Source organism: Triticum dicoccoides, chromosome 6B (assembly GCF_002162155.2).
Source record: "Triticum dicoccoides isolate Atlit2015 ecotype Zavitan chromosome 6B, WEW_v2.0, whole genome shotgun sequence".
In the NCBI taxonomy this organism is placed as follows: Eukaryota; Viridiplantae; Streptophyta; class Magnoliopsida; order Poales; family Poaceae; genus Triticum; species Triticum dicoccoides.
In genome coordinates this window covers 24,602,468-24,611,839 of record NC_041391.1, presented here as the reverse complement: position 1 = coordinate 24,611,839, position 9,372 = coordinate 24,602,468, and the positions used below count along the sequence as shown (strand labels likewise).

Here is a 9,372-nt window from a genome sequence, read left to right as displayed (position 1 = left end):
ATAAAACCCTAAACAAAATTCAGCAGCACAAAATATGGAGCAGAAAAAAAATCAAAAACTAATAACAGTACACTACTAGGAAAAAGGCTACTAGCAGCGCGGGTAAAATCACTACTAGCAGCGCGGGTACACGCGCTCTAGTATCGCGCTACAGCTAATAGTTAGTAGTAGCGTGGGTTAAACCCGCGCTACTACTAACTTTGTTAGTAGTAGCGTGTGCAACACACACTACTGCTATTTCGTACCCGCGCTACTACTAATGAAATAGTAGTAGCGCGTCTGTAATACCAACGCTACTAGTATCCTAAATACTAGTAGCGAGCTATTTTTTCCCACGCTACTACTAACTTTTTAGAAATTAAAAAAATAAAATCAATCAATTCCATTCTATCACACAATTGTCGTATCTACTATCACAGTTCCTCATTGTACATATCTTTTACATAAGTAAGAGTGTAAACACAGTGTTGTGCGTGTCAGCTACCTATGCAAGTGGTTCTTGCCATGCAAATTCAAAACTTTACCACTACTTCTAGACATCAGAGATTGGGACACGTTCTTATGGTCCGATCCAAAAATTGGCTCACTCGTCAATGTGTAGCGCCTTCCCGGCCTGATCTCGTGGCCTGTAGCTACGACGAAACACAGCGGGCAGCCTCGAGGAGCCACACTTGACCGATGGCAGCCACCGCCTTAAGTTGTGATGCCGTCACGTCCCTCGCCTTCAAACCATGCAGGCCCCGGTCGATGTCGGCCTCATGCCACGACACCAGCGGATGGAGGAAGCCATCGTACACGTGCCCCGCACCCTGAAATCCGAACACCGTTAAGATTCAGATTCAGAATTGGCCACATACCAAATCAAGTTATCTGAAATGTTGATCATCTCTCAGGCTTGGGGTGTCTGACCGACTGCTTACCCGTGTGCTGGTATGCCAGAGGTAGATGACGAGCAGTAGCTTCGCCTCTCCGTACATCGGCAACCATGAAACCGTCCAGTCCACGAACCTCTTGATGATAATCGGCATCGCCACCAGAACCCTGCAGCATTACCAACAGAGGTTCAGAAACTTCAGATTCTTCAGAAGAATGACACGGAAAAATAATGTGGTGAATGTCGATGAAAAAGACAATTAGTGAAAAAGACAAGGAGCATACTAACCTCTTCAGCAGTGAAAATATTACGTAGATCAGTAAAAGTGGAACATGGCTCAGCATTTGCATTGATAGGGACAAACTGTAATAGTGTCTGACATCCTTGAGGTAAATAAATAATTCTCATAAATGAATAGCATTATCTGCATTTAACAGACTGTAATAGTGTCTGACATCCTTGAGGAAAACGCAAACATTATTCTGATTACCCAGCAAGAACTAGCAATCCCCATTCCCCAACACATCTAAATCTCAAAGCATGGTTAGATAAGATCCAAATACTCAGAGGTGGAACTCTGAATCCCCTTGGAACTGTAGAAACCCAAAACTACTGTGCTTAACCCCTTGATGCAGTGAATAAATTCTAGCATATGTCCAAATCATACAAGGATGAGATCGTTAGGTACTAGCACACACAAAGAGCTAGTTTACCAATACAGGCTACATCACTGCTCGGAATGAAGAGGCTTCGCTGCTAGAATTCAATGCGAAGGTACTTACGATGACTATCCAAGAGGCTACTTGGAACGACGATCATCTCCCAATCCCAGCCATTGATTCTGCCTGAGCTTTGCACATGTGTCTATACTCTGTACTCTGTACTCGGTACCACCATCACTGAATTTTTAGAATGAGATCAGCTGATTAAACAGTGCAACACTGAAATTTACAAGGAAATGCTACTGTGATGTTCTGCCGTATGGAGAAACCATTTGGCCTCTCTTGAAGTTGGGTCCCATCTTGTAATTGTCGACAATGGGATGAAAAATTACTGCAGGTTCATGGGGCTCCTGGGTACCCAGCTGAATCGGAATGCACTACAGAGCACAATCTTATTTCGACAACCTGAGATGTGAAACTCTGTCAGCAGGTAGAAAATTAAGGAAGTCTTCTTTGCTACAAACAGGGGTACGTGTAAAATATATGTGTTCACAAGATGAATACAATGTGACTGAGATCATGCTTGCGTTTTATATAAGCATGCGCATCTTTAGAATGCATGCACGTCGGCACATACTAAAAGGAACAAGATTGCTAGAAATCTGATCGACTAAATTTGGGAGAAACAAAGCAATATTTGAGCTGTACCTGCAGAGTGTTACCTGGTGGAACTGGCAGGAGGCTTGTTCTGATTCAGTCAGCATGAGTTGTAAGTGTAAAGCACATCATTTTGGCTATCACACATAAAAAGAAAATAAAGGGGAACTCTGTAAGCGTACGGTGGTACAAATTAATTAGCACATCTCACTCCATAGCTGCTATGTACTACTGGTTGAAAGAAATAGAAGCAATTAGTTGACCTGACGTGTGTCGTAGCAATGACCACCACCTGGGACCAAATTACTAATGGTGGCTTGCAACCAACAGTTCTGGTTGATTAGCACTTTAGCATGCTCGAGCAGGTGCTTCAGCTTTTAACATTTGAATCATAGTTACACATGGTACTAAACATGACTTAAAAAGTATCCTCTACAACATTTGGAGACATCTGCTCTATTATTAGCCCATAAATCTTGTTTGACCCCCATAACTAAAAATAAAATAAACTGTGCTCTGCTTCGGGTAGCCGCCAAGACGGATTAAATTACCTGACTGGTCGCTTCAGTATAAATCTTCTCTTTGAATTGCACAGCGATGACTTGAAGTTCGTTCAGTCCCTCTGGCACTGATACTGGCAGATGCTTCTTCAGACATTCCGTTCTACACGTATAATGCAAAATGTAAATAAAATATGTGGCATCTGAGATGTATGGTGCAACGAGTAGGCAGAGCAGCCAATTGAGGTAGATCTCCAATTCTGAATTCCTATAAGCAAGGCGTAATTTTCGACTTTAATAAGACCCAGGCGTAATTCTGAACATTTGGGGAATATATATATCCACTTGGGGAAGCATACTGCACAGGAAGAACTCTAGTTTCAGAACAAAAGTCCATCCCAGCACAGTGCTAAGAGCATTGTTTCCCCTAAGAGATCAAACGCTATGACATCTATGTGCTAAATTGTTCAGACATAATTTAATCCTGGTTAAGTTACATGAAGTGATTAGGTTGGACTGAAAGTAAGTGTAATAGGAGTCAATTTTGACCTGAGTATAGTGCAGACACTACTAGGGAAAACCCTAGCAGTAGCGCAGGTTTTTTGCTCACTAGTAGCGCGGGAGTGCGCGCTACTAATAAGGCGCTACATCTATTGATTAGCAGCAGCGCGTGCCTGCCCACGCTAATGCTAGGACAAATAGCTGCAGTGTTTGTTCGGTACCACGCTGCTGCTAAGGTAACTTCTTGCAGCGTGTTTTCTGTCCATCGCTACTAGTCCTTTTTTTATTTTTTTATTTTTAGTGTATTTATGCGCCATCGTACAAATATTGGTACAATACCAGTTATGAGGTTTACATCAATATGTCCATAACAGTGTGTCAAATGAAGGTGGATTAGGTTCAACTGGAGGCAATATGTGGTGCATGTCAAAAGTATACTACTAATCCAGACTTGATCTAGTTTGGACTAGTAGTACTTTCGATGTGCACCACATGTTGCCTCCACTTGAATCTAATCCGCCAGCACAAGCTATTTAATCATCCTCATAGTCATTACCACCAACAGTATTTATTTCTGTTTCAAAAAAAAACAGTATTTATTTAATCACCACTAACACTAGCTAACAATAATCATCATAGTCATTACCACCAACACTAGCTATTTTATCATCATAGTAATATAGTGTAGCACATCATCATCCTCAAACTCATTTCTAGCTAGCTAATCACTCCTGCTGCTCTCTCTTAGGTAAAATAACATAAAACATGTATAGCTCTTCTCCTTGATCAAGCTGGAGCATGCAGATTAACCTGTCTCCTAATCATGGGTAGCACATCTGTTTCCTGCCCCCTAGTACTTCTCTGTGCTCCCCCATCACATATTTGGTCCAGTCTTGCACTATTAAGCATCCGTCGCTAATCTTGAATGCACAAAAGTAATCTGTAGGATATCTTGGCCGTAAGATGATAATACTCATGGTACCTTTAGTCTCGATCCCATAAGGCACAACATTCATCGGGAGTCCCTGTTGGAGAACATCGTATGTTAACATACTTAGCAATGAAGTTTAGTTTTAAAAATAATGTATGGAAAAGATGCACTGATGACAAATAGTAAAAATCTTACCATCCTTTCTAAATAGATGTGACCGTAGTTCATTACGAACACTATTGGTCGCACATTTTCAGTACTAACATTTCTAAATGCAGGAAGAAAATTTGTCTTGATAGTATCAAGATCCTCAAGCCATGAAACATAATGACTGAGCTCCTCGCAGTTGAGTTCAGCCCCAGGACAGTATACGGTCCTGTCTACCAAGCGCTGGACATGTTTGCTTGCACCGAAATAAGCTGACAATACAAATTAGTTGTCAACTACTTTTGAATAAACAATATCAAAGACATAAATATGGTTGAGAAACTTACATAATGGTATAACTGGAGGCGTCTGCACATTGACCCAGATGTCGGTATTACCTTCAATATCATCTTCCGAACGAATATCAAAGGTGATAACCATATCAGGCTCAAATGCATAAGTCTTGCATAGTGCTCGCCATGTTTTGCATCCAAAATAGGTGTAGTCGTCTGAATTGTACAATTTTGCATGAATATAACCATGCTCGGTCTTCAAGTAAACTTTCTTTTCCTCCATACTATGACTGAAACCTATCTTATCCAATACAAAAGCTCTTGCATGGTAGGGGATACGCTAGTAGAATAGTAAAAAAATATAAGTGGAAGCAAATGAAGCAGATGTCATGCTTAATTACGAAAAAAGACTTGTCGCTGTGACTTACTGTATCCACTTCGAAGTTCTCGTCCAGCTTGATGGTGAAGTGCCTATCATCATCTAGGAACATTTTGTCGCACAGGCCGTGCTCGTCTTCGCAGTATTGGCAAATACCGAAATCCTTTTCGTCGTTAGACATTTCCTATGTTCATAGTTAAAACATTAATTAAAAAATTGATCGAAGACAACTACCAAGATACTCAACACACAAATCCGGGGCACTCGATATTTCCTACATATTCTGGCACAAGTCATGCCAAAATTCACGGAAAAATCCGGCATGACCTTTGCTAAAATAGGACATATCGAGCGCCTGAAATTTGCCGAAACGGAAATGAATCAACACTCCGGCAAAACATAGGCCACACGGAGGTGTAACCTGCAAACATGACGGGCCACTTGGATATTGAGAAACACAAGATATACATTTCAAAATATCTTATAGGACTCAAATTAGCATGCATTCAATAAGCAAAAGTAAATCATCTCATACGTCCGTACATCGTCAAATATTATCACTAATACATCACGAATAGTGTCATACATATAACATCACTAATACAACTAAAACCCTAGCACACGACGGGTATCGGCGCGGGCGGTGGACACCCACAGAGAAGGAACCATCATGGGATCATAGCTCCAGTGAGATCCCCGGAGAACCTGCCAGGTATTGGAGAACGGCCTGTGCTCCAACGCAAACAAGTAGCGACGGATGTGCGCGTCCTCCTCACTGACACGGTGACGCACCACCTCCGCGGAGTCCTCGAGCCTCTCGATCATCGCTGGCCCACGCGACCGCCACCAAAGAAGGTTCGGGTCAATGACAGGCTGGCTCCTCACCAACCTGCATCCCCCAGTAGGTAGCGCCTTCTAGTACCACCCCGGCGGAGCCCAGTCCCGGACATGGCAGATCTGGTCAAGCAGGTGTCGTCCTCCACTGACTCGACGACGAGGATGCGGGATAGGCATCGTCCACGTCGAGGCGGGAAAAATTGCTTTAACTAAAAAATAGAAACAAGTTCTTACTATCTAGTTCTATTAATTCAACTAGTTCTTACTAAAAATAAACTTACTATAAATAAAAATATTCCAGTACCTAATTAGTACCTAGTTCTTAATATGCAACTAAAATAAACTTACTATAAATAAAAATAAACTTAATATGCAACTAAAATATAAAGAAACCCTAGGCAGAGGTAGGGGAGAGGGAGGAGCGGGCGTGCTCACCTCGGGTGCCTGCAACGAGGGAGGTGCAAGGCGGTGTCGAGGTCGGGGTCGGGGCTCGGGCGCGTGGCGGATGGCGGCCGGCGTCAAGGTCGGGGTTGGGGCGGCGTCTGGGGCGGCGTTGAGGTCGGGGCCGGGGATGGCGTTGAGGTCGGGGGTCGGGGCGGCGTAGATGGTGCGGAGAGCGCGCGGCGGCTGACGGGCGACGGCGGCGGCGAGAGTGGAGAGAGTTGGATTTGGGGGAAAGTGGCGTGGGGAAGGACGAACCCCGTATGGTTAAGTCAGAAGTAGCAGTAGCGTGTTCCGCGAAAAGCGCTGCTGCTATCTTAGCTACAACGCGTTCTCTGATACACGCTACTGCTACTCCTTTCTCTTTTTCCCTTTTTCATTTAGTTTTCTTCACATTTTATTTGTTTCCTTTCACCTTATTCTATTTATTTCATTTTCTACCTTTCCATTTTCTTTCCATTTAATTTTATAACCTTTAGCAGCAACGAGTTTATATTAAAATGCGCTGCTACAAACAGCGTAGCGGTAGCGTGGTTCATCATAGATCGCTACTACTATGTGTAGCCTATGGGCTAAGCCGTGGGAATTTTAGTAGTAACGTGTGTACAGCAAGACGCGCTACTGCTAGATCTTTATCTGCAGCGCGGTTACCTCGGCGCGCTACTGCTAATTAGCACCAGCGTGCTTTTTTGACCCATGCTACTGCTAAAGTTCTGTGTATAGTGTTTTCCCTAGTAGTGAGACTACAGAGGACCAGAAACTGGAAGCTTGTGTGTAGATCGAGAACGAACCTGTTGCTGCCGCTAAGGACATGGTAGATCGAAGCTAGTCGATTGACGGTGTCGAGGTAGGGGCAGCTGGACCTGCCTGGGCTGCCTCTCCGGAGCCCTCCTCTCGACCTCCTCCTCATCCCCATCGTCTTCTTCCTCCTCCTCCCAGGGCCGGCCATTCATGTGCCCCTTCGGGGCCCCGCGTTCCTCCTCCTCCTCGTCCGCGTAGTTGGCGAGCCCTAGCAGCGAGGCGCCCCTCTCCCTCCTCGCGCTCGCACTTCCGCGCAGGGGACTGGCGCTCCTCCTCGTCCACATCCATCACCGGCCGCCGGGAGGATGGAGGAGAGAGAAGGGTGGACGGAGGAGGAAGGGGAAGGAAGGGAGGAGGAGCTACCTTTGGCGGCAGCGGCGGCGAGGTAGACCGGAGGCGGGGGCAGAGAGGGAGGGGGCAAGAACACGGGAGAATCCCAAAACCCTAGCCAAATACCACGGAGGGGAGGGAGGGGCGGAGCTTGGGGGAGTGTTGCGCGTGGACGGAGCTCGCCGGAACCGGCCGGCATGGGTGCGGGCAGCTGTCGTGGTTCTAAGTCTTACAGTAGAATGGGGGGTAGGTATGGAGAGGCAAGATCCTAGCTATGGAGTAGTTGTACACACGAGTGTTTAACGAGTTCAGGCCCTTCTCTGAGGAAGTAATAGCCCTACGTCTCGGAGCCCGGAGGCGGTTGTCTGGTTTATGTGTATATGAGTTACAGGGGTGCGAACCCTTTACACTGAGGAGGGGGGTGGCTTATATAGAGTTCGCCAGACCCCTCCGGCCCTCAGTTATGCAGGGTTTAAAGTATATTAAGATAGGGGGTTACAGGTAACGCCCTCATAAAGTGCCATGAAGACTATTAAAGCTACTTAATGATAGACCGTTGCGTGCTGAGTGACTTTAGGTCTCCTGGCCGTCGAGTGGTTAGCTTCATGGTCGAGTGGCTATCTTCGTCGTCGAGTGTCCTTGAGTTTGTCGAGTGAAGTCCCTCTTGGTCGACTGAAAGGTAGCTTCGTCTAAGGATGTCCTTTGGTATGGTATCCTAGATAGGTCCATGACCCTACCCTAGGTACATAACATCATCATTAGCCCCCGAATGGATCGAGGTTCGAGTGAGGAAGGAGTTGATGATTTTCTCTGACCTATTTCCCGTGCTTTGATTATGTCATATCCTTGATCGACGATTTTTCTTTCAGTGTTGGCGTCAACTTTTACTTCAGTCGCCTTGATCCATTCTTGTCTTCTGTCGAGTGAACTTTTGAACTTTAGTGAACTTCCGAGCGACGGATCGCAGGAAAGATATCGTCTGACAGATTGATCTGTTGTTAGCGGATTTTGCGGAATCCGAATTTTGGGAAGCGCGTGAAGCGGGGCGGACCGCGGTACTCGGATGGGATAAGGCATGGACGCCTCGATTTCCGTGCCGCCTTTTTTGCCATGTATCGTGCGTGCGCGACTGTTTCGGGATGTGACAGGACCGCCCGGACCCACTCGTCAGCCACTCGGAAGCGCCATTATTTAAAGCGCCGGGCGAGGGTTTTTTGAACAGTGCCTTCCCATTCTTCTCTCCGCCCTCTTTGCCTCCGCCACTACGCCTGCTCTCGCCTCCGCCTATCCACTCCTTGTGTGCTTCGCCGACGACAATGGTGAAGGAGAAGGCAGCGGCCTTAGAGCGCGCGAAGAAGACGACGGCGATGCGGAAAGAGAAGGGGAGACCGTCCAGTCGGGGCGGATCTTCGTCAAGGTCCCGCCTGCCAAAAGGTTGGGTCCAAGGGGATTGGATCCGCTCGACCATCACCGAGACAGATCTCAATGACTTGGCCAATGAGGGACTGATCCCCCATGGGTCAGCAAGGCTTCCGGGGACCGAGTGTCAACCGCAGCCGCAGGAGGGTGAGTGCGTTCTCCTAGCCACTCATGTAGACCGTGGCTTTTCTCTGCCGCCGAGTGTTTTCTTCCGAGGGTTTCTGAATTTCTTTGGGGCGCAACTCCACCATTTCACCCCCAATTCCATCGCCTATCTTGCTGCCTTTGTGTCCATGTGCGAGAACTTCCTGGGTTGTCGACCACACTGGGGTCTCTTTAAGCACATATTCACCTGTCGCTACAGACAGTGAAAAAGGCGAGTCCGGACGATGAGAGAACTAAGGTTATCCAGATGTGCGGTGGTCTTGGGATTCAGATGAGGAATAAGAGTACTTTCCTGGCCATGACCCTTCCTGAGTCGGTCAGAGGGTGGCAGTCGACTTGGTTCTACTGCCAAGACGAGTCGACGCCGGGGCAGTCGACTGATCTCCCTCCGTTCTCCATGGACCGAGTGGTCAAACCCTCTTCTCTAAAGGTGCT

General features: G+C 46.4%; 1 pseudogene; it reads right to left on the bottom strand.

The window, feature by feature from the left end:
- Positions 1-590: 590 nt before the first annotated feature.
- On the bottom strand, positions 591-3,090 carry LOC119320601 (annotated as a pseudogene).
- Positions 3,091-9,372: the final 6,282 nt, after the last annotated feature.